Here is a 26410-nt window from a genome sequence, read left to right as displayed (position 1 = left end):
ACTCTCATAGCCACATCCCTCATTGCCCCTGGTCAAAGTAAAGTTTGGAGACATTTCTAAATCCAAAATGGTGGGTGGTTTGCCAGGTGCTTATACATAATGTGGTATATCAGGTTCTATGGATCCATTTGGATTTTCTATATACGAAGGTGGTTATTGTTGGAGAAAGCCACATATTCTTCAACCCATGCTTCTTTCACCTGTGGGTTGGGGCTGCTTACAAACAGGTAATTACTACAAACTGGACCAGACAAGCTTTCAGAATTAGAAGGTTTTATTGGTTGCTTGCTCAGGTGAAGAATTTCAATCTTTTAAATCATAGGTTGCTGTTATTAGGTCGCTGTGTTTTTAATGCATGCTCTGTCTTTTTCATTGTTCCTATTTACTACTATATTATTATTATTTTAATTGTTGACTTGTTGTCCTCCTTGAGAGTATTTGCGTTGGAGAGCAAGATAGAAATTTGCTACAGAATAAAGTAACTCTTTTCCCTCCGTTATAGTGTACAGTGATACCTCGGGTTACATACGCTTCAGGTTACATACGCTTCAGGTTACAGACTCCGCTAACCCAGAAATAGTACCTCGGGTTAAGAACTTTGCTTCAGGATGAGAACAGAAATCGTGCTCTGGTGGCAGCAGGAGGCCCCATTAGCTAAAGTGGTGCTTCAGGTTAAGAACAGTTTCAGGTTAAGAATGGACCTCCGGAATGAATTAAGTACGTAACCAGAGGTACCACTGTACTGGACTAAAGAAGCAGGTAGATTTTCCTGATACTGTTTCTTGGCCAGGATATAATTTGAGAAGCCCAGGACCTCCCATAAAGAAGTCAATTTATTTATAAAATGCCATTTTAAAAAAGTATTCAAATCTTCCTTTGTAAACATCGTGTTAGTAGCCATCCTATACCGCTGTAAAACAATTTTATGATGCCACTTTGCAGAAAAAAATAATGAACGGTATTATGTAAACACTAATTGCTGGCAATAACTCATTTTCCAAACTATTCTGATTATGAATTAAATCAGTTCCTGAATCCTAAAGGCAAATGAATTATTCATGCATATACATTCCGTAGTTATTTTCATTAAGTCAGGGTGCTTAATCAGTTTTTTGCTGCGGAGGAGAATATTGGTTTGATGAGCTGAGGAATATCCTTTGATACAACGTTCACATTCATTACCGTACGCATGCACAACATTGTCTATTGCTGAGTTAAAAATGAATGTATAGTGCCCTACTTCTAAGAATCAATGAAACCAAGAGTATTCAGATATACATTAGGCATTCAGACACCAGGCTAATAACAATATCTGTACTTACCTTTTGTAGTAGTATTAGAATGAACGATATGGAAAGAAGGCAGGCTAAGGCTACAGTCCCAATCCACTTACCTGACAGTAAACCTCATTGAATTCCATAGGACTTACTTCTGAGTAAACATAGTTAAGATTGTGTTGTAAGTTACAGTTCTACTAAAATTAGGAAGTTGTGCCTAGAATTTAAATTAAAGCTAAAAGCATGCAATCACATATCCTTTTTAGGTTTGCTTCTACAGCTGGGGTGGGAAACCTATAGTCTTCCTGATGTTGTTGGGCTACAAATCCCATCATTCCCAGCCAGCATGGCCAACAGTTTGGCAAAATGGGAGTTGTAGTCCAGCAAGATCTGTAGAGCTGCAGGTTCCTCATCTATGATGTGGGGAAAGGCAAAATCGTATAAACGAAGTGCTGTTCTCTCATTTGTTAGCCTTTTTGAAAATTGTGTTATATAATACAAGTGCACTGTGTCAGCATCCAACAGATAGTTGCTATATTACATTTTCAACACCTACATTTTGTGGGGATTCTAGTCTGTGATATATTCATGAAGCACCTCTTCAGAATAGGAACCTTGGAAGGCCATGAAGACCTCACACATGGCTCATCCCAAGAATCACCCAATGTAAAAATGTACGATGGGCCCAGCTGCATCAGACAAAAGGTCCATCTATTCCAGCATCCTGGACAGGGGCCAGTCTGATGCTGATGGGAAGCCTACCATTTATTCAATCTGGTTTCATAATTCTTATTGATACTTGAATCCACCTATTTCTAAGACAGAAGATACTGTCAGCTGTATAATAAAGCCAATGTTCAGTAGTGTGCAGTCAGTGGACTAGGGAGACTAGCCTAGTCCCCTAAATGCTCCCAGAAAATTGGATTATTAAAGTATTAAAGCCTGGTGTCTCCTTCCCAAAGCCTGGCAAGCTTCTGCCCAGCTCAGGGAGGGAGGCGCAATGCTCACGCACATTATGCTTGTGCCCCCCAATCACCCCCACAAGCTAGTGCCTCTGGCCCTAACTGTTCCCCTACAAGAAATTTCACCATACACCACTGGTATTATTCATGCTTTGGGGGCAGAAATGCATTTAATTTCATTTTTCTCCTGGCTTCCATCATCATCATCATTTTATCTGTATGTCGCCTTTCCATAGTTAAAACCATGCCCAAGGAGGCCTACAAGATGACAAGATTTACATAATTTCAAACATAACTAAAGTCATAAACAATAAACAGTACACAACCAAATTGAAACTACAGTGGTACCTTGGGTTACATACGCTTCAGGTTACATGCACTTCAGGTTACACACTCCGCTAACCCAGAAATAGTGCTTCAGGTTAAGAATTTTGCTTCAGGTTAAGAACAGAAATAGTGCTCTGGGGGCGCGGCAGCAGCAGGAGGCCCCATTAGTTAAAGTGGTGCTTCAGGTTAAGAACAGTTTCAGGTTAAGTATGGACCTCCGGAACGAATTAAGTACTTAACCTGAGTTACCATTGTATTTACAGATAAACCTTCTAGTAAGATCTAAAAATAAAGATACAGAGACTAATATTAATAACATCAACTACTGCTCTTAACAAAACACCCGAAACAATATCACAGCCCAATAGTCTGTTCAGCAGTTTTTGTAGCTGGAGTCAGTCAGTCAGGGCCCCACCCTCCCAAACCAGGTGGGAAAAGGCAGGGAGGCAGGGAGCAGATCTTCCAAGGCTTGCAACCACACAATGTTTTAAATAAATATACTGTCAGATCTAGGGTACCAGAGTCCGGTTAGTGAATGGTAGAAATGAATAAACGGTAGTAATTAATGTTTGGGACATGGAAGGAAAATACAAGCTGCAGAACTGTGCCAGACATGAAATTTCTGGGTTAGCTTAGTATATATATTGTGAATAAGACACAAAGAAGGTCTGCACTGTGCCATCTTAAAAACATTTGACTCCTAATTCAGTTGTAACAACACGAACAGGAAGCTTTTTATTAGCAAACATGCTTGTTCAATTAAATCATAGAAAAGACAAATGTGGCATTTTTCCAAACAGCTTTTGAATGCTGGGTTCCAAGCTGACAAATGAGTGAGTCTATTTCCAGTAGGAAAGGCTATAAGTGAAGATGTTGGATTAAAATAAGACCAATGAAAATTCACAGAGAAAACGTCCCTTTGAGAATGCACCGGAGATTCAATTGTATGGACATTTCATTCCATTAGCGTCTCGCTTCCAGAAGACAATGACATCAGAAGAGCAGTAAAGCACAGAGCCCGTAAGGCTATCAGCTGGGCTGCTAGGAACCACTGTCAGGAGTAATCTATCACACCTTAGTTATCTTTCAAGACTGTCTGAAAAAGTAAGAAAGGGGTTGAGGGTGGGGTGGGGGGACTGCTAGCACCAAGGACAAGGTCAGCTGCGGATAAAACTATAATAAGTCCAGGTACAGCCCATAGAAAGCAATGCAATTTTACAGATGCAGTGCTTTCCCTTCTGGGCACATTAATCATGGCTTCACGTTGCTTGCACAAGCTGCAGCAGAGACTTGATCAAATGTAAAGCGTTGATGTTGCTGCCTACGTATGTTAACTTCTTAAGACATTGTTTGGTTTGGTTTTTAATTAGGTCACCGTCAAGCGAAGCGGTTGCAATGAAATGTGTGTAGTAGCAAGAATAAAAGCACAGGAGTCCTTTAAAAGATGCACCATAGGGTTCAATGCCCTTTGATTTCATTGATTCCATACTGAGCTGTTGCCCAGACAGCTGCTTTCCACTATGCTGCTTGCATAATTTAGCATTAAAGCAGGTGCGGGAAACAGGCCCACAGGCCAGACGTACATGCTTGCACCAGATTTTTCTTCAACAATCCTTCCACAATCTGTCATTTCAACTATGGTGCCAACATGCTGACCCCACTAATCTTCCACGATGCTGTCTGGACATCTGCAGATGAGCAGGGGGATTGGCACCATCTTTGGGTAGCTGGATTTGAAAGTGCTCATAGGTCACGCCTGCACAGATTGTGCTCTCCTAAGGCCAACACAGCCCACCAGCTGAGATCACAGCAATAGGAGGGCAGTCAAGGTCCAAGAAGACCACAAAGTATGTGGCTGACTAACTTCATGGAACTAAATCGTGCAGGTCTGTCTTAGATGCACCATAAGTAAAGGTACCCCTGACTGTTAGGTCCAGTCGCGGACAACTCTGGGGTTGCGGCGCTCATCTTGCTCTATAGGCCAAGGGAGCCGGCGTTTGTCCGCAGACAGCTTCCGGGTCATGTGGCCAGCATGACTAAACCGCTTCTGGTGAACCTGAGCAGCGCACTGAAACACCGTTTACATTCCCGCTGGAGTGGTACCCATTTATCTACTTGCACTTGACGTGCTTTCAAACTGCTAGGTGGGCAGGAGCAGGGACTGAGCAACGGGAGCTCACCCCATTGCGGGGATACAAACTGCCGACCTTCTGATCGGCAACCCCTAGGCTCTGTGATTTAGACCACAGTGCCACCCGCGTCTCAGATGCACCATACTTCACAGTATAAATGCATGTGTTTGAATTCTTGCTTTTTACCCAGATTTTGGAGTTTTTTTAGCTGAAGACCTCACTAGTTTTTTTGAACCAAACACAAAGCATAACGTAACCGTCCAAATCTACAATTCTATGGTTCTGTTATGTTCAGAGTCCCTTTGGAATACTGGAACTGGGCCCAGGCAGCCATATCAGGTGAGAATTAAGGTGTAGAAAATGTACGGTATTCTCCAAGTTGTAGGTACATAAATGAATTTCCACCCTTGAACGTTACATTTCAGTTTTGACTTGCACATAATCCCAGTCCTACTTTAGTAAATGTGCTCCATTAACAGGGATGTGTACTAATATCAGCAGTGACGTGTGGTGTGGACCCCTGACCATTAGGTCCAGTCATGGCCAACTCTGGGGTTGCTGCGCTCATCTCACTTTATTGGCTGAGTGAGCCAGTGTACAGCTTCCGGCTCATATGGCCAGCGTGACTAAGCCACTTCTGGCGAACCAGAGTAGCGCACGGAAACACCGTTTACCTTCCCACCAGAGCGGTGCCAATTTATCTACTTGCACTTTGACGTGCTTTTGAACTGCTAGGTTGGCAGGAGCGGGGACCGAGCAACGGGAGCTCCCCCCGTCGCGAGGATTCAAACCGGCGACCTTCTGATCGGCAAGTCCTAGGCTCTGTGGTTTAACCCACAGCGCCACCCGCGTCCCTTAGCATTCTGTACAAAGGTTAAATATACAGTTGTTGATCTGGCCACTCTTGACTCTGGCCCCTGCCACCACCACTGCCATGTGCCCCCCCCCCCCGGAAGATTGCCCAGAAGGAAATGTGGCCCTCAGTCTGAAAAAGGACCCCCCCCATCCCTGCTATAGATGTATGGATGGTGATCAAATTGGGAGAAAGGAAACAAGTTGAACTGAAATATCCTTTCAGAGGGTGATACTGAATATTAGTCATACTCAATGAAGAGTAAGTAAATTCAAGGGACTTACGTCCCTTGATTTCTATGGGAGTGCTCTAAGTATGACTAACACAGAATATTCTCAAGTACTTTTTCTCACTAGATGATCAGTTAATACCCAGTTTCCATGCTCTCTTCAACACTCCATTGTAAGTATTAACATACCAATGTCCTGTTTCTTGACTGAGAAAATTCATGCCCTTATGACAGCTACCTAATTCTAATCTAAGCACGAACCCTTAGCATTGTACTGCCTGTCAACCAGAGACAGGAAATCTCAGGGGGAATATTTATGAACTTATTTAAATACTAATGTTGGTAATCAGGAAACAGCAGGGTGTAGGAGATACTACATAGCAGGAGTTCAAGTATAACTGTGCTCTATTTTAATTGATTACTTACTTATTTCAGTTAGCAAAATGGTTGTTCCTTTTGCCCTGCCATCTTCTAGCCCAGGCATAGGTAAACTCGGCCCTCCAGATGTTTTTGGGACTACAATTCCCATCATCCCTGACCACTGGTCCTGTTAGCTAGGGATCATGGGAGTTGTAGTCCCAAAACATATGGAGGGCCGAGTTTGCCTATGCCTGTACTAGCCCTAAAAATATATATTTTTAAAAATATACAGTATAGTTTCCAGTGGAACAATGCTCATTTTATTTGTTGCATCAAAATGTTAAAATTTAGCAAATTAAATAAGCTTTGACTAACAGATTTGTGGGGCATGCCTACTTTTTTGGTGGTCTAATAGCTCAGTTGGTTAGAATATGGTACTGATAACGCCAAGGTTGCAGGTTCGATCCCCACTGCAGGGGGTTGGACTAAATAATCCTGAGGGTCCCTTCCAATTCTATTATCTCTATGACAAGGCAGCTTCCCTCCTGCTAAAGTGCTCCTTTGTCTTTATAGCCTTTATAGTCTTTATAAATATGTTTTGCGGGTAAAATGCATGCTATTCCTTAAAGCCACATTTCGCTTGGGGAAGCTGGACCTGCTGCAGAGATTTTGAAGAAACAAAAATCTTGCCCCAGATGCGATCCACCTGCTGAGTGGCTATTAAGGAATATCTCTGCAGCATTCACAATGGCAAAGAATAGACAGCACATTGCTTCTCTAATAATACCCTTCTCTGGAGTGTAAGCTCTGCTTCGAAGATACTCTCGCCACGGGAGTCCATAGACTGAATTAAACAGGTGTCGGCCAGGGCATAAGTAGGGACAGCAGTGTGTCTATTTCTGGAGATTGCTTGGATACAGATGAATGGCCAGGGTTTAAGACAGCGTCTTTTAGAAGGGCAAAAGAACTGTGAATTTATCGTCAAAGTTACATTTACAGTCAGAAAGCAAAACAGCAAGGCCACTCACATGGCACAGCTCTGCCTGGTCTATCCCATTTCTGGCCGCAGGTTTGAAGGCATCCTCACACTCAAACAGTGATACAGCAGGGGGCTGGGAGACAGCTAGGCTAGAACCTTCCCCCAAACATGTTGGTTGGTGCAGTTTTTGATATGGAGAAATGCTGAATGTTTCATCCTTTCAGTTGCAGCTGTGCAAAACCTGCAACACATGAAGGCTCTGACAGTTTGCTTCTGGGCCAGTTCACATTGCAGTACAGTCGTACCTTGGATTTCGAACAGCTTAGTTCTTGAACGTTTTGGCTCCTGAACACTGCAAACCCGGAAGTGACTGTTCTGGTTTGCGAACTATTTTTGGAAGCTGAACATCTGATGGGGCCTCCGTGGCTTCCAGTTGGCTGCAGGAGCTTCCTGCAGCCAATCAGAAGTTGTGCTTTGGTTTTCGAACGTTTTGGAAGTCGAACGGACTTCCAGAATGGATTCCGTTCGACTTCCAAGGTACGACTGTATAAGCATGGAGAATTGGGAAACGCTGGCCTGCGAGCGCTCCAATTGGAGAATAGCCTTTATCAAACGTGTCATGGACTTTGAAGAAGCACAAACTCAGGACAAAAGGGAAAAACGAGCTAAGAGGAAGGTATGTTTGGCAAATCCTCACAGTGATCAACTCCTGCCTGGAAACCTATGTCCCCACTGTGGAAGGACATGTGGATCCAGAATTGGTCTCCGCAGCCATTTACGGACTAACTGTTAAGACTGTGCTCATGGAATACAATCTTACTTGGCTATGAGTGATCACCAAAGAAGAAGTTTCAATGGTTTTTATGCTGAAATGTGGGCTGGGAAAATGTTGTCCACAATCCAACAGGCGCTGAAGTGATGGGTGCAGCTGTGATGGATGCAACAACTACGGTACCTAGATCTGGGTCGTCCCGTCCCCCCATATTTCTGCCATTATAGGCTGACATGTTACCATCTTTCTCACAAAGGATTCTGTGTGTGTTAGTGGTAAAATGTTTTATCGAAGCAAGGCATGGATTCTCATGAAGCAATTGCACAATCACATTGCAGGTCAACATGCACAGCATTCTCAACCCAGTTGCAAAGGTTTCTGCATTGCCCCTTACTTGGGCTTCAAACTTTAGCTTAATCGTTTCGGAGAAGCAAGAAAAAGCGCCAAGAGGTGTGATTCAAAGCAGTTTATGATAGAGTGACTGGCAATGAGGAATCAGCAAAGCTGCAAGGAATGAGGCATCAATGAAGCAGTCCTTCCCCTCTTTCAGGTTCTTTGTGATCCCCCCCCCCCCCCAGTTTCCAGGTTCTTTGTGACACAAAATAAGATGTGCTTCTTCAGAGGAACAAAGTAGCTTTGAAATATTTAACTGGATGGGAGTCTATAAAGGGAGCAAAAAAAGCCAAAAACAGCTCTTTGTAGAATGCCGCAGACCTGTAGCAATCATCAGAACACAAAAACTTACAGTTTATGTGTTTTGAGGTCACATTTTGACAGCAGTACTTTCTTCCCTGCTGTGTGCTGCTACCTGCAGCTTTCCCCCATTCCAATCAGAAGCAAATTGCATCACTCCCTTTCTAGGTGTCCCTTAAAGAAAGAAAAAACAAAATGTGTGTGTGAAAGTGAATGCCCTTGACTTGGCATTGTATGGTATCTTGGTTTAAAAATTTGGAAGTTTAACTTTGGATGGTGTGGTTCAGAAGGTTATAATAAATCAAGTTAATCTATCCAATCTACCCACCCCATACAGTGGCATCCACACAGTTAGATGCCTTAAACGTCATTGAAGTTAATTAAAAAAAAAGTGACTCATGCAGATGTCCCATTTCAATCTGCTCAATTTAGTCATGTCTAATAGTACGCGGGTGGCCCTGTGGGTTAAACCACAGAGCCTAGGACTTGCCGATCAGAAGGTCGGTGGTTCGAATCCCTGTGACTGGGTGAGCTCCTGTTGCTTGGTCCCTGCTCCTGCCAACCTAGCAGTTCGAAAGCACATCAAGTGCATGTAGATAAATAGGTACTGCTCCAGTGGGAAGGTAAATGGCATTTCCGTGCGCTGCTCTGGTTCGCCAGAAGCGGCTTAGTCATGCTGGCCACATGACCCAGAGGCTGTATGCCGGCTCCCTCGGCCAATAAAGCGAGATGAGCGCCACAACCCCAGAGTCGGCCATGACTGGACCTAATGGTCAAGGGTCCCTTTACCTTTAATAGTACTGCAGCCCTAGACACTGTTTACTCAAGAGGACTTACTCCTAGGATTGCAGCCTAAATTATGTCTCATTGGGTGGGATTGAATGAATGAATCCCATCAGTGGAAGCCCACGCAAGGACTTCTGCTTCTGCAATGGGGCTTTCCACCACCGCGTTCCCCTACAAAATGTGCCCTACAAAAATGGCTCTGGGAACAGCAAGTAGGGAGAGGAGAGGTGGGAAGTTGATGTTGAAGTCCTCCCACTGATTTCATCAATAATATTTATTTATTTTGTTTCATTATTTGTGTCCCGCCGTTCTATAGACATGCTCATGGTGGCCAAACAAAACTATCATTGTGCAAAAAACCAAAAAAAAACCCAAACAAACAGTTGCAACTGCTCAGTTCAAAATCACAGGAAACGGAAGAATCTCATGTAGAAGTTAGCTCTTGATGGTATTGCAAACTGCTTTGGGGTGGTTTGTTTTGGGTCAAAAAGCCACGTAGAACTGCTCTGATAAATAGATATAAATGAAACCAACACACAAACTTGGGAACTGGATTTGGCCCCTCGCTTGGCAACTGTCAACAGAAGCAGCAGTGGTGGTAAATAGCAGCAAGGATTCTTCAGCATCTTCAGTTGGTTGCTTTCTGTAGCAACAGCAGTGCTGGAAAATGGCAGGTGATTCTTCTTGCCCGCCACCCACTCTTTGCAATTAATGAACTTCTGTAGTGGTGATCTTTTAAAATGAGGCTTAGGACCCAACTACACACTACACTTAATCCATAGTGTCCAGCTACATCTCTTGTTTGTTTGTTCTTTAGTTAACTGCAGGCCCAGGGGAGGGCAATTTTTGACAGAGTCACAGCACAAGGGAGGGAGACTCCACAGCTCTGCCCCCTGCCCCCCTCCCCACTCCAAAATACCCCCCCACACACACACACATGGCTATGAGGCTCAGGGAGACATTTCTGTTGGCACCAGTACAAACTGCTTTTCTTGTCTAGCTGTATGCTCCATGTTACCCATAACATAGAATCATAGAATCATAGAGTTGGAAGAGACTACAAGGGCCATCGAGTCCAACCCCCTGCCAAGCAGGAAACACCATCAGAGCACTCCTGACATATGGTTGTCAAGCCTCTGCTTAAAGACATCCAAAGTAGGAGACTCCACCACACTCCTTGGCAGCAAATTCCACTGTCGAACAGCTCTTACTGTCAGGAAGTTCTTCCTAATGTTTAGGTGGAATCTTCTTTCTTGTAGTTTGGATCCATTCCTCCGTGTCCGCTTCTCTGGAGCAGCAGAAAACAACCTTTCTCCCTCCTCTATATGACATCCTTTTATATATTTGAACATGGCTATCATATCACCCCTTAACCTCCTCTTCTCCAGGCTAAACATGCCCAGCTCCCTTAGCCGTTCCTCATAAGGGATCGTTTCCAGGCCTTTGACCATTTTGGTTGCCCTCCTCTGGACACGTTCCAGTTTGTCAGTGTCCTTCTTGAACTGTGGTGCCCAGAACTGGACACAGTACTCCAGGTGAGGTCTGACCAGAGCAGAATACAGTGGCACTATTACTTCCCTTGATCTAGATGCTATGCTTCTATTGATGCAGCCCAGAATTGCATTGGCTTTTTTAGCTGCCGCCTCACACTGTTGGCTCATGTCAAGTTTGTGGTCAACCAAGACTCCTAGATCCTTTTCACATGTACTGCTCTCAAGCCAGGTGTTACCCATCTTGTATTGGTGCCTCTCATTTTTTTTGCCCAAGTGCAATACTTTACATTTCTCCCTGTTAAAATTCATCTTGTTTGTATTTGCCCAGTTCTCTAATCTGTCAAGGTCATTTTGAAGTGTGACCCTGTCCTCTGGGGTGTTAGCCACCCCTCCCAGTTTGGTGTCATCTGCAAATTTGACCAGGATGCCCTTGAGTCCATCATCCAAATCGTTGATAAAGATGTTGAATAAGACCGGGCCCAAGTTGTTGAATAAGACCGGACATGGTCTTATTCAACAAAGATGTTGAATAAGACCGGACATGTAGTTTTGCCCTTAAAACACTTCTCATAATTAGGGCTGAGGAGACTTAAGATACAATGACAATCCTTTGGAGGCAATGGCTTGGCTTCTTATCTTTCACAGAATTGTTTTTCTTCATATAAAACAAAACCCAGGAGTCAATGAAGACACTAAGACAGGAGAACATTATTTGGGATTACTGTGAGAATGGTATTTGGGGATATATTGTCCTATAGTAGGGATGGGATTGAGCATGCAAGCCCCACCACCTCCCAGTTGCTGCCTCCATTCCCTCCATAAGGTGGAGGAATAGCTGCTGAAACAGAGACCTTTCTTTTTCTATCCTAGTCTCCTTGAGCAATTTAGAATCCAGTCTTCCAAGGTTCTAAATCTAAATTACACAGGAGGCCTACAGAACAGGTGCCTCGTGGAAAGACGTTCATCTCCAACTTGTGAAAGACTATCAGGATGGCCATGGAGGTGGCATGAAGATCATCTTTTCTTTCTTTCCCAGGATTCTAATCAGGAGCAGGAGGGGATGGTTAGAATGTTTGAATGGAGTTATGTTCTATGTATCTATGTTCCGCCATGTATGTTTCATTATCGCTACTAATTCTGAAGCACGTTTAACTGAAACACTAGGTTTTTTACACAGCTGAGATTACCAGAATTCAGACCTCCATGCTGCCCAGGTCAATATTTTCTTCATGCATTCTGCTTCTGACATACACTTATATGGAGGGAGCACAAACAATTTTGCTTTTATCTTCTGCTTCTTGGTTTGCTCATACAAAATCATATCTTTTGAAGGAATTCCTTGCATTTTATGGATTTGGTGCAGCCTGAATCTTTAGAGTTTAGAGGCTAAACAAACACAGCAGACTGCAACACATATTATCTGCATCTAACCCTGTACCTCACAGGAAGGCTTCGCTGCTATAAATAGCATTGGGATAGGCACCACAGCTGAATGCTGCATTCCGCTCCATGCCATCAGTATGGTTAGTAAGAGGGACAGTTTTTATGTAGGTTTCATTTTTGTGCACTAGCATCTGTTGTCTTTCTTTGTTTTTTTTCTTCCTTTCTGTCGGTGTAATTTTGCAAGGTTCTGTCTATAATTTCCCCTTCCAGGTACAACAGGATGTAAATCTTATTGCTTTGTTATTTCAGCTATTGCAATTACTGAAACAAGGCGCAAACCAGCAAAAGTTAAGAACATTATCCCTACTGATTTTATTCCAATAAGGGGATAGCTATAGCAGTCTGTTGCAGCCAAAACAATGAAGTATGGTAATAGTGGAGCATTCTGAGCTTCCATGTTCAGAACATTTTTGGGACTTAGCTAGATGGGTAAAGAAAAAGTGCTTTGCGTGTTCAGATCCAGAAAAACTCCCCTCTAAGTAAATTCACACTTGACTCAAAATTTTGGTTTTTGGCAGAATTTAGGCTGCAAATTTATTGATTACAGAAAGTGACTGATTGCATAGGCTCTGGTTCGACAAGCTCCCTGCACCCTTGCAGGTAGCGCTGACCCAGGGTTCCAGCATAGGTCAGCCTAGGGTGAACACCTGGCTAAGCGGAAAGCTAACTCCGCCACCCAAATGTCCCCCTGGACTCAGGCACGGGCACAACCCCCTCTCAGGGGTTGACCAAACCATCAAGTCCCTGGATTCCTTTAATGGAATACCCTTCACATAGGGATGGCGAGAGCGTTCTCCCATCCCTATCACCTGAACCAAAGCCTATCTGCAATGTTACAAGTTGTGACAATTTGCTACACGGCAGGCGAAACCCAAATGGCAACAGCCAATTAGCTAAGTGGGGAAAATTCCTGCCATGCGCCTGTCCCAACGACAGACGACACATGACTGCATAGCAATGTCAAGCGCAAAGCCCTAAAAGTAGGGAGAGGTGGGCGGGTGTTCCGAATGCACGCGCCGAAAGAGGAAGCTCTGGGTCACGTGCATGGGAGGACCTGATTTACTGAATATGCATCGTATATGCATTATAACACTGTGACACCAGTTCCATTTTTGCCAATGCGATTTCTCATACCAAGTTTAAAACTTGTTTAACTGAAACGCTTCTTTGATGTGTCTAGATACAGCCTTGGTCTGAATGATAATAGCTTAATAACCTTGGTTTCCCCAGGTGCTGTTGGGACTACAGCTTCCATCATTCCTGACCCTTGGATAAGCTGGCTGGGAGCTGTAGCCCAACAGCATCTGGGAACCAGAGGTTGAAGAATGCAGGCTTAAAGACAAAGTATAGGGGGCACAGACCCTCCGAGTGTTCCTATTTTCCAGGGACATACAGAGGCCATCCAGGTTTCTGATTTGATCTTAGAATGTCCCATTTTCCCTTAGGAGATCCCTATTTTCATCAGAGAAATGTTGGCAGGTATGGTAGGACATTCCTATTTTCATCAGAGAAATGTTGGAGGGTATGGAGTTATGCAACCCCCAAGCCAAGGAGATAAGTACCGTATTTTTTGCTCTATAGGACACACCGGACAATAGGACGCACCTAGTTTGGGGGGGGGGAGGAAACAAGAAGAAAAAAATTCTGAACCCCAGAAGCCAGAACAGCAAGAGGGATCTGGCTTCTGGGATAGCCTCTTGCTGTTCTGGCTTCGGGGACAGCCTGTGAAGCCACCCTGCTGCCCTGCGGAGGCTTTGCGCAGCCATCTCCAACTAGAACAGCGAGAAAGAGTCCTAAGCAGCGCTCCATCTCCCTGTTCTGGCTTTGGGCTTAGCGGCGCACCCTGCATTCGCTCCATAAGACGCGCGCACATTTTCCCTTACTTTTTAGAAGGGAAAAAGTGCGTCCTATAGAGCGAAAAATACAGTAACTATACAACCTTGAGATGACATCTGAAGGCAGCCCTGTATAGGCAAGTGGGGTTTTTTTTTGTTTGTTTTTTGTTTAAAGATTTATGTTTTGTGTTGGAAGCAGCCAAGAGTGGCTGGGGCATAAATAATAAAATTATTATTATCATCATTATTGTGGAGTAGGACGTCTCTATTTTCATTGGAGAAATATTGGAGGGTATATGGGCATACTCTCTGGTGGCCAGAGCACACTTTGTAAAACAGATCGTTTCAATGGCACCTCCTCTCATTGGATGAGGAGGGTATGGTGTGAGCCAGATTGTGTGTACATTCTCCATGAGGCCCAGAAATGACCTGTTTTCACACACGCTAGCCACTTAACTTGCATTCCCCTTAACATAATATACATCATGACAGCACTGATTCTCTCATCATGCCTCCTCTGGCTGCTGCCTGGTTGGCACTTGGCTTGTGATAGAGCCTTGGCGGTTTTCTCTGGGTGTGGAATCCCCTCCTGGGTGAGATGTCTCTGGCTTCCTCATCACTGACTTTCAGGATAGATTTTAAAATGCACCTGTTTACCTAGACATTTGATGGCTGATATATAATAGAGAGGGCATGCAGTCACTTTTAAATGCTTTTGGATGTTGCAAAATGCTTTTAAATGCATTTTTTATGTTTTAAATTTGTTTTTACAGTGGTACCTCGGGTTAAGTACTTAATTCATTCTGGAGGTCCGTACTTAACCTGAAACTGTTCTTAACCTGAAGCACCACTTTAGCTAATGGGGCCTCCTGCTGCCGCCGTGCCACCGGAGCACAATTTCTGTTCTCATCCTGAAGCAAAGTTCTTAACCTGAAGCGCTATTTCTGGGTTAGCGGAGTCTGTAACCCGAAGCGTATGTAACCTGAAGCATATGTAACCTGAGGTACCACTGTACCTTATTTTAAACTGTACTGTTTTAACATTTTGATGTTTGCCACCCCCGGGGTCCTCTGAGTGGAAGGGCGGGATACAAATGTAATAAATAAACAAACAAAAGCATTCTGGGTGGGGTAAAATCCTATTTCTATCTCTCTGCTACCCGCCTATCGATTCTTTGAAGGAAACCGAGTGTGCTGACACGATTCTTTCTAAAAGAATTCCCAGGGAATTTTGATGCAGTCAGCATTAATAACTGTGTCAATGACAAATTTGTGGATTTTAAAAGGAAGCATATTATTCGCAATGGCAGCATTTTTTATCATAGGCCTTAATGACATGGCCTCTAGCATCTATCCATTGCTAAAATGCTTTTAATTTTATTTTTTTAAAGATGAAGTCCAATGGAAAGAGGTCCAGCATATGCCATTCTGAAATGAATCATGGTTGGTGCAAAAGTACCAATTTTTATATGCTGCTTAATGCAAAGTCTTGTTTGGGGTTAGTATAGAGAAGAAAGTGGCAATATTTTTCACAACTGATTTTCATCTTGATGAGCTTCTTAGTCCTTTTTTAATCCATCTGCTCTCTTTCTTATAGCATTGGTTGTTAGAGTGACAAAACATTAAAATCTGCACTTCAGGCTGAAACATCATTCTTACGTTGTGTCCTAACACCAGCAGAACCCTTGTCAAAAGAAATGGCCTGACTTTTATTTTTGCACAAAACCAGACAACATCTCCATGATTTATATATCCAAACTGCTTTGTTAGGAGACTAAAGCCTAACTCATACGAGGCAGCTGTTCTAATAGTAGCATGAATCATTTCCTTGAATTGTTGCTTTTTGAAGCATGTCCATCAGCAGTGAAAAAATAAGACATTCCCTTTTCACCTGCCCATATAGTATATGATGAATCTTAACTAGTGTTAAGTATCAAATTGTTCTGTCCTGAGTTGAATAGGATCCAAAATGCAGCAGTCTGATTGGTCCTAGAACAATGTAGCAGTATGATTGGTCTGCAGGAGTCACCCAATCCAGCTCCAGATGGAAGTGAATCCACAACCTGATTGGCCTACAGGAGAATCCCGGAATTAGCCAATCATGTGCAGCCCATTGTGTAAATAATGTATATAAAGCAGATGCTTTGGGGGAACTTTCATTCCTTCTCACCACTATGAGCTGAATAAAGAGCATGAAATCCACTCTCGACTCCGAGTATATTTCACAAATGCTTGCAAATCTGAATATATTTTCCTTTAAAGTTTCTTCCCCCCACTGTCACAGGCCAGGAGTCAGTTTGCCTGCTGAACAGCAGTCTGAAGGGGGAAGGAAAGGTGGAATGACTCTACCTACAGCTGATCAGCCTTCTTAAGCAGCTCTTCCAGCAGCAGTCAGATGCTGGAAACAGTGCTTGTAGTTCCTGGCCCTACCTTGCTGCTTACTGTTTGTCTTGACCCTTGACCCCATGATCATTGGATTCCCTGACACCTGGACTGTCTAATCACATGGATTGGTGTTTGCCCAATCCTAGGACTGGACTTGATTTGGGATACTGACTCTGCCTCCAGGCAACTACACCTCAGAGCAGGGGTCAGCAAACTTTTTCAGCTGGGGGCCAGTCCACTGTCCCTCAGACTTTGTGGGGGGCCAGACTATTTTTTTTTTGGGGGGGGGGATGAACAAATTCCTATGCCCCACAAACAACCCAGAAATGCATTGTAAATAAAAGGGCACATTCTACTCATGTAAAAGCATGCTGATTCCCGGACTGTCCGCGGGCTGGATTTAGAAGGTGATTGGGCCGGATCCGGCCCCTGGGCCTTAGTCTGCCTACCCATGCCTCAGAGACTCTTCTCGTTGGCTGGCCTCCCACTCCACTGAGCTTTGCACGTTGTTGTTTAGCATCAGACTATGACACCCACCCTCCATGGAGTGGCTATGAGGAGCTCAAAAAACTGCTGCTATTTTTTATTACCAACAGTTTATTGTTATGCCTGAATCTGGGCAAACTATGGTTAATCTTAACTATTGTTCCTTGGGGGGGGGGGAGGCAGCTTTTTAACCAAAGGCCTGAAGTTGGCGTGCTTCAATGACAACTAACCAGTTTCCCCCCCAGATTTGGGCATAAGCACCTGCTGTTGTGGGACGCGGGTGGCGCAGTGGGTAAAACCACAGCGCCTAGGACTTGCCGATCGCATGGTGGGCGGTTCGAATCCCCGCGGCGGGGTGCGCTCCCGTCGTTCGGTCCCAGCTCCTGCCCACCTAGCAGTTCGAAAGCACCCTTAAAGTGCAAGTAGATAAATAGGTACCGCTTTATAGCGGGAAGGTAAACGGCGTTTCCGTGTGCTGCGCTGGTGCTGGCTCGCCAGAGCAGCTTCGTCACGCTGGCCACGTGACCCGGAAGTGTCTTCGGACGGCGCCAGCTCCCGGCCTCTAGAGTGAGATGAGCGTACAACCCTAGAGTCTGTCAAGACTGGTCCGTACGGGCAGGGGTACCTTTACCTTTACCTGCTGTTAATAGAAACAGAAGTAGAAGCTCCTCATGGCCACACCAGAAGAGGTGAGGGTGGGGGAAGCATACCTGTGTGAGGCTTGCTACTGCTCATTCCTGTAATGATATGCTACATTTTATTGTCATGTCTGCGCACTGTCATTGTCAGGGTGTCATGGACTGGCTGGATGCAGAGGGAACCCCCAGTGGAAGAAGGCTCAGAGCTCAGGTGGTAGGATGGCGATGGGTGTTCAGAGAGAGAAGGAGCAGACTGGGAGGAGGAGGTGGTGTCAGAAACAGAAGAGGCAACAGGGTTTAGTGAGCAGGAAGAGAATGGGGCAGAGACCAGTCCAGAATCAGAGATAGGAGTGGGGGGCAGGAGACAGAAATGAGAAAAGCTGCTGAAGAAACCAGGGAATCTCCTTCTCTGCTGTGACCAGCTCCCTCTCCTCTGGCCTTTATGCAGAGAAATGAAGAGGGCAGAGCAAAGAGAGGCGAGAGGCCAGAAGAAGAAGAAGAAGAAGAAGAGTTTGGATTTGATATCCTGCTTTATCACTACCCGAAGGAGTCTCAAAGTGGCTAACATTCTCCTTTCCCTTCCTCCCCCACAACAAACACTCTGTGAGGTGAGTGGGGCTGAGAGACTTCAGAGAAGTGTGACTGGCCCAAGGTCACCCAGCAGCTGCATGTGGAGGAGTGGAGACACGAACCCGGTTCCCCAGATTACGAGACTACCGCTCTTAACCGCTACACCACACTGGCTCCAGAGCCTTAGGCTCCTAAGGAACTGTGGAAGGTGGGGACCATCAATCCTCACAACTGCCTCATTGGGGTAAGACCTACTGGGAAGAGTGGCTGTGGTCTCTGGGCTTGCATTGTTTGAGTTTCCTTGAATCAAGAGTTAACTTCACTGACACCAGTGTTTTTTATTGCTGACCTACTCCTGACTCCTGAAACAGGGACTGGCTGGGCACTAAGGAGTGGTGGCTGGATAGCGATGAGTGAGCAATGGGAGAAGCAGGGTTGGAGATGGACTTGGAAGCAGAGGCAGAGCTAGCTGCTCTGGCACCCGGAGGTGGGGCTAGCCGCCCACAGGGCGTGGCGAGCATCCCAGGGAGGTGGGGCAGCGATGTCACCCACCCCCTCAGGGATGACACCTGGGGCGGGCAGCATCTACCGCTCCCCCCTTCCTAAGGTTACCAGAGATCCACGTTTCCAGGGGACAGTCCCCGGATTTACAAATCAGTCCCCATACAAAATCCATTGAAGTTGAAAAGTGTCCCCGGATTCATTGAAAAACATCTGGTAACCTTTCCCCTTCCTCCGCCAGTGCTTGGAAGAAGTGATCAGTGATCTGGAGGAGCCTGTCACAGCCAGAAGACAAGAGGCAGAGGCAGGAGAAGCGACTAGAGAGTGAAGAACAGGTGCAGGAGGGGGGAGAGATAGGTCAGGCTGGTATAAAGTCAAGGGCTTCCACATCACCTCTTCCTGTCGCACTGCCTCCCAGGACCAGCTGAGAACTGAAGAGCATGGAGCAGAAGCAGGTTACAGTGGTACCTCGCGTTAAGAACTTAATTCGTTCCGGAGGTCCGTTCTTAACCTGAAACTGTTCTTAGCCTGAGGCACCACTTTAGCTAATGGGGTCTCCCGCTGCCGCCACACAATTTCTGTTCTCATCCTGAAGCAAAGTCCTTAACCCGAGGTACTATTTCTGGGTTAGCGGAGTCTGTAACCTGAAACGTCTAACTTGAAGTGTCTGTAATCCGAGGTACCACTGTATATGCTAATGTAGTCTTCACCTGCTTGCACATAGCTTGGGTGGGGAAGATAAATCAGCTGAGGTCAGGATGGGGGGGCTCTCTGTTGCCTCAGCTGCCTCATCAAGTGTAAACCTAGGAGTAGCTGAGATGGACATGCCTTTTCCTAACTTGTAAGGGTACTTGTGACAATAAAGAGTTAATTCCTCGCTCTGGGCATTCCTTGCCTGACAGCACCATGACAGTCCTACAGAGCTACTTGAAATGCCAGAGCAAATTGCCACCCAGCCTTCACCAGCTAATTCCGAGTTTAGCAGAATTCCCTAGTTCTACATAAAGCATCTTAATTAAATCTGATGTACTTGTGACATTAGTAGTTAGAGCATTTGCTTTTTGTAGCACTTGCTTGGACTATTAACCTGCATGCATACCAATTAATTTTTTCCTCGTAAGGCTTTTATTTGTAAATATTCCAGCCATGGCAAACAAATGAGGTTAGCAGTCTGCTCTTCGATGATCACACTGAAGAATATGTGTGATATGTGTGAAAGGCAATATAAATGTCTAGCTGGTAGATTTGTGGTTTACGTTCCGCAATGTGTTCTGTGTGGTTCACGCTATTGAATTCCAGCTTGTGTGGATCCAATCAGAAATCAATCTGAATAATATATTAGGCACATCAGTTAAACTAATTCTCTTTAATGCATAGTAAACATCCATTTACTTCATTAGACAACTCTTTGCCCTTTAGTTAAGAATCCATGCATGCAATTACTCTTAAAAAAAGCAAATAACCAAGTAACTAGAACGTTAAATGAAGATGCAAAACTAATTGAATATGAACTATAGAGGGTGAGGGATTTGTTGCGGTCAAGAGAGGGAAGAGTCTTGGAACACCTTAAAGACTAATGAACTCATTGTGGCATAAGCTTTCATAGCCCAAAATACAATTTGTCAGGTACATGAATAGGGAAGTGCTCAACTAAGTAGGTACGAATGTATATCTCGAGTACAGATAGAAAAAGAAAAAAATGTTTTAACAAAGTGACACCGAAAGCTAAAGGATTAAAGAGAGAGAGAGACTGCATTTGTACATCACAATAAACCACTGCTAATGGCATGCCATGAATTAATAGATCACATCCCCCTTACATACAAAATGGGGGTCATGTTTTGTTTTGTTCCAAACAAACCACAATCTGAAGCCAAGGTTTGTTCTTGTCTTAGCAATCATAGTCTAGATGCAGGGGTCAGCAAACTTTTTCAGCAGGGGGCTGGTCCACTGTCCCTCAGACCTTGTGGGGGGCCAGACTATATTTGGGGGGAATGAATGAATTCCTATGCCCCACATATAACCCAGAGATGCATTTTAAATAAAAGGACACATTCTACTCATGTAAAAACACGCTGATTCCCGGACCGTCCGCGGGCCAGATTTAGCAGGTGATTGGGCCGGATTCGGCCCCCGGGCCTTAGGTTGCCTACCCATGGTTTGGAGCAAAACATACTACAACATCCAAGCTGGAAATAAAGATAAGACAAAGATTGCCATTTGTTGCTCCCACTGACTTGTGGGGAGAAGCAAAGCAGGAGCAATCTGTGCATTCATGGTAAACCATTATCCATGGCTTACCACGATGTGAAAACTCAGACAGTGTCAGCATTTCCTGAATTTAGCCATTATTTAATATGGTCTTTCTCTGAGTAGCCACCACTGAATACAAGCTGGAAAATGAATGGGTAGGTTAAAAAAACATCGCACTAATGCTCTCTGAAAACATGAAAGTGACCTAAGAGCAAGAAATTGAGTAAGTGGGTATGTTGGCATACACGGTTAAAACCCTTTAGAGTTTACAATACATATATAAACATCTGGATCCTACCTTAACTCACAAACCATAGAACAAGTTTCTGTCAGTCTCTCTCTCTCTCTCTCTCTCTCTCTCTCTCTCTCTCTCTCTCTCGTGTGTGTGTGTGTGCGTGCAAGAAAGGGAACATGCTAGGCTAGAAAACTGCAAGCCAGCACATGAAAGAACTGAGGAAATGAAGTTGGACGGTAATATTTTCAAGGAGTGCAGTATATCATTCTTTTTTTTTTAAGCTGCTCAAACCTGACATGACTCGTGTGCTTTGCATTTTACTGCGGATTGGGAGTCAGTGAAGATATATTGCAGCTGGCATCTCTCCAGGTTTGGGAGCTATGGAGAACTGATGCAAAGCAGCTCTACACAACACAGCCAACATGTCCTCTAGCCTGGTTCCTTGTTCAAGGTGATACAGTGATTTGGAAAATATTTTACGACATTTGTTAGACGGAATGGAAAGGACTCCCTCGTTTTATTGCTCAGACTAATTTGAGGGCCAATATTTATTCAGTAAAATCCTCAGCAAATGCAGGAGTTCATTTGTTGAGGTGGAATTCACAGAGCTCGTTCACACACATGGCAAGCCAAATTAGGTTTCCTGAAAATCTGCAAATGTGTGGACACCCAAAGAGGAGCCTGGGAACACTTTGCTCCTCAGTCATTTTTCATTCCAATACAGTTAGTTAAATAGATATTATTATTATTATTATTATATTATTATTATTATTATTATTTTATTTTAAAAAGAAAATAACATAATGTATCTGAAAGAAGGAGGAGTTCAAGTTTGGATCTAGTCGACTTCAGAACTATCACACTAAATCAAAAGATGGGTTTGAATCCTAATACCTGAAAATATTGTTCCACTAAAACAGAATGGCTTTCCTACTTCCCTTCTCCCCTGAAAACCCTAAGCAACACTTTCCAAAAAGGTGATCTTGGAGGACACCAATGGATCCAGGGCTTTGAACTGGTTAAAAGCAACTTGGGCTGGTTACCTGGTAATAATCAGTGGGAGTTACTTTTAATTAGGCATATAGCACATCTGCCATAGAAGAGCAGGTGGCAAAGAACCGTTACAGAAGGTGGGGTTTGCAGCAAATTTATTTAAAAGTGTCAGGAGTAAGGCATTGCAACTGTAAGCATGCTTTATCAATCCATAACAGGGGCTCAGTCCATAACAGAAGTGTTTAGAATTGCAGCTTGACTTCCAAGTACATATCTTTGAGGCAAAGATGACTGAAAATAAAGCAAATTACAGAATGCTGGGGGGGGGGGGGAATCATTGCACTCATATGCACTTACCTGAGAGTAAGCCCCATTGAACTCAACAGATCTTACTTCTGGGTAGATTCTGAGAGATTGTGCTTTTAGTAAAGTTAATGAAAATTATTTATTTATTTATTTATTTACACACACACCCCCACATCTGGGCAAACATTTAAATGCAATATAGCATTGTGCCAATTTGCACATTCCTATTAATGGTAATTGCAATATGTATCTGGCTGGCTCTTAATCTCCAGGATATACTGTACTCAATCTTATTATCAAATGTTGCCTCCCTTTGTCAGTCCAACAGAAGGCTCAAAACAAAACAGAAGCAGAGCCAAATGGTATTTCAGTAGATTCCCTGCAGGACTGGCTCAATTGTTCTTTTTTAATTGTGGGCCAGTCCTAAGCAGTGCCAAAGAACTATTGGCATATTGAGTAATGAGGCTACTCAGAGTGCTCTGTTACCTGCTCAATAATGATCATATTACACTTTAGCATATTTCAAAAACCAGGAGGCTTAAAGAACATTTTGCTTCTATCTGAAATAAGAAATAGAAATCCCCTTGGTAAATAACATGGTGCGTTCTCTGTTTTTCCTTCCTGCTGTTTATACCTATTCTGATTTACTGTATTAATCTTGTAACATATACCTAAATTATCCTCTTGCAGTTGTTTTCTTTAAAGTCACCAAGTCAGCACAACGCCACAGCTTCATTTTATGATTATGTTATTTATATACCTCAGATGCAAGTGTCATCATGCAACACAGGTATGACAGTAAACAAAATTTTTGTGCAAATGAAGTGAATTGCATCACTATTTGCAGGTTGACCAGAATAAGGCATTTTTCATTTAAGTTTATAAGCAAAACCTAGTAATGGGTGGCATGGGTGGTGTAGCAGTGCTCAGCTAACCTTCAGTTGGTTTTGTCACTGGGAGATAGACATGGAGAGCAAAGGGGTGGCAGAATGAGTGTGATGCACCAGTCAGCCTGGCACTCCTTCCAATTTGTGTACTGTTAACGGAGGAATCCGAGGGCTCCCTTGGACAAAAAGACAAAGACACCAACCAGGACAATTTGGAGCAAAACAGCAGCCTGTAGGCTTGGCCTTTATTGAAAACTGTTGCGACAGGACTCCCACCCCCAACAAGATGAAGCAAGATGGAAGTCCCGAACAAAAGAAGACCCCAACTTTTATTAGTTACTAATCCCCCAAACTACACCCCTAAAACTACATCACAACTACATCATTGATACATCACAAAAAGGAGGGGTTGAGGGAGGAGTTGTGGTGGTAATCTGAGTGTCCTGTCACCTGGCTGGTTCCCCCTTTCCCCCTCCCCATGAGTACTTTCCAGGTGACAGAGGGGAGTTTGCAGTTTCCTGCCCCCAGAGGGAAGAGCTGATCATTGTCTTTTGTTCCAGTCCATGCTGAATCCACTCCTATATGCAAGTTCTTTGTGACCTTGATGAGAGCCAGTGTGGTGTAGTGGTTAAGAGCGGTAGTCTCGTAATCTGGGGAACCGGGTTCGCGTCTCCGCTCCTCCACATGCAGCTGCTGGGTGACCTTGGGCTAGTCACACTTCTTTGAAGTCTCTCAGCCCCACTCACCTCACAGAGTGTTTGTTGTGGGGGAGGAAGGGAAAGGAGAATGCTAGCCGCTTTGAGACTCCTTCGGGTAGTGATAAAGCGGGATATCAAATCCAAACTCTTCTTCTGTCTAGGACCATCAGGGTTGGCATAGCAACTGAGCAGGGCTCCTGTGTATGTGCTGGTATGATCAAGGGATTATGGCTGCCCTGTATCAAACCTTCCCCATTTTGTAGTCCTTCCTTCATGGAGTAAAATAAAAGTGGACCGGTGTAAATTCGATGTACGGTTGATTTACTATGAATTTATAACAGAAACGTCGCGTACGTCGTGTGTGAGTGTGTGTGTGTGTCGTGTTTGTACAAACTGAATGATTGGGGGGGGGGGTTCCTGCAACAGTACCACGCCAATCTTGGCGTTGCCTTGTCCCCTCCCTCTCCCTCCTGGTAAACCGCAGTGATGCAACCAACCACCACCCAACCACTCTACCTGCTACTGAGAAAACCTCCAACTTACAAAATATGTCCTTTCTGTTACATATCTTGTTTTTGTTTTTTTCTGGATCAACTATGGAAATCAACTGGGTTATGTACAGTGGTACCTCGGGTTACAGACGCTTCGGCTTACAAACTCCGCTAACCAGGAAGTGGTTGCTCCAGGTTAAGAACTTTGCCCCAGGATAAGAACGGAAATTTCACACCAGCGGCACAGTGGCGGCGGGAGCCCCCCATTAGCGAAAGCACGCCTCAGGTTAAGAACCGTTTCAGGTTAAGAACAGTGGCGTAGCGTGGGGGTGCAGGGGGGCTGGTGTAGTGGGGGTTAGGGTTAGGGGGTTAGGGTTAGGGTGTGCAAATACACGGGTTAGGGGGTGCAAATCCACGGGTTAGGGGGTGCAAATTACTTGCCTTGCCCCGGGTGCTGACAACCCACGCTACGCCACTGGTTAAGAATGGACCTCTGGAATGAATTAAGTTCTTAACCCGAGGTACCACTGTATCTTTGCAGCCACTAAGTCTTGCAGGGTCCACTTTGGTTGTCCATCTGTTACATAATTTAAAAGTGCATGAATTATCTGCAAATACCAAGGATTTTTCTAAAACAAAGTTAATAACAATTTCTGACCAGAAAAAGCAAAAACGCAGGCGAAGCCCTACATCATAGGCCCTTAACTCACCAGTATCGCCAAGTCCTTCCTGTACCAGTACTGTGGAGTCTAAGACCCGGAACATCAGTTTTGGTTGAATCAGTCTTAATTTTAACTCTAAAGAAACACAACACAATGATGCGAAAGCAACTTTTAATTGATTGAGCTGAATGGGACACCCCAACACCCTATTTTATTTGTCGCAGAGATCCTGAACATCCAATTTACAACAAATCAGACCTAATGTTCCAGGTAATTTTAAGTGTGAGCAGGGTACAAAAGGATGTAGAATAGTTGTTTGGTACATTTTTTTAAAAAAAAATTGCTGTATTTTAATATTTGCCAAGTTTCTTGAACACTTTCTCGTTGCTCTTTAAACATTATATTAAATGTATGCTATTTTCCAAGTTGTAGCCAACTTCTAATTTGGCAATCTCTCTGAGAAGACTGGAGATGGTGAAGAAAATGCCCAGCATACAGTATATAGCTCATTTAAAATACATTGTTACATTTCCCCCCTCCTGGCAGCACATTGCATACATCCAATTTACACTTCTTGCTATGTTTTAAAATGGTAATGATTAGGAATACGCCTCCAAGTCAAAGCAGCAAAACCCCACCCCGGTCCTCTCACACACCACACTGTGTATATATATAGGATAATATGCAGGTTTTGGTGTCTTCGGGTGTCTTCCCGTGTAAGAGTTGGGGTGTCTAGGCGACGTTTCGACGAGGTCTCACTCGTCATCTTCAGGCTGGTGCTTTCGGCTTCTTGTTACTGGAACAGAGCAGGATCTCAGTGTTTGAGTTCCTATAAATACTGTTGAGGGGGTGTGGTGTATAGCCTCCAACGTTCTGGGCAGAGAGGAAGTTCCCAGGTTAGTGTGCCTTTTCTTCTTTTGTTCCTTAATTACTTGAGGGATATCTTGAGTGATTCTTGAGTGATATTCTGAGTACTCAAGAATCACTCAAGATATCCCTCAAGTAATTAAGGAACAAAAGAAGAAAAGGCACACTAACCTGGGAACTTCCTCTCTGCCCAGAACGTTGGAGGCTATACACCACACCCCCTCAACAGTATTTATAGGAACTCAAACACTGAGATCCTGCTCTGTTCCAGTAACAAGAAGCCGAAAGCACCAGCCTG

The 26410-nt window shown here is 44.2% G+C and overlaps 2 long non-coding RNA genes across 2 annotated transcripts in view; both read right to left on the bottom strand.

Annotated features, from left to right (window-relative positions):
- The window catches only part of LOC310688372, a 342987-nt gene that overhangs the window by 245592 nt on the left and 70985 nt on the right, over positions 1–26410 (bottom strand). The window lies entirely within an intron of this gene.
- Positions 23606–24626, bottom strand: LOC310688376. Its single transcript, XR_014516907.1, has 2 exons — positions 24239–24626; positions 23606–23972 (listed from the first exon to the last, which is right to left on the bottom strand). It is a non-coding gene; the product is annotated as an uncharacterized lncRNA (long non-coding RNA).

This window comes from Podarcis liolepis, assembly GCF_965112155.1.
Source record: "Podarcis liolepis genome assembly, chromosome: 11".
NCBI classification, from domain to species: Eukaryota; Metazoa; Chordata; class Lepidosauria; order Squamata; family Lacertidae; genus Podarcis; species Podarcis liolepis.
Note: the sequence above shows the minus strand (reverse complement) of the source record. Positions and strands in the feature narration are given on the sequence as shown.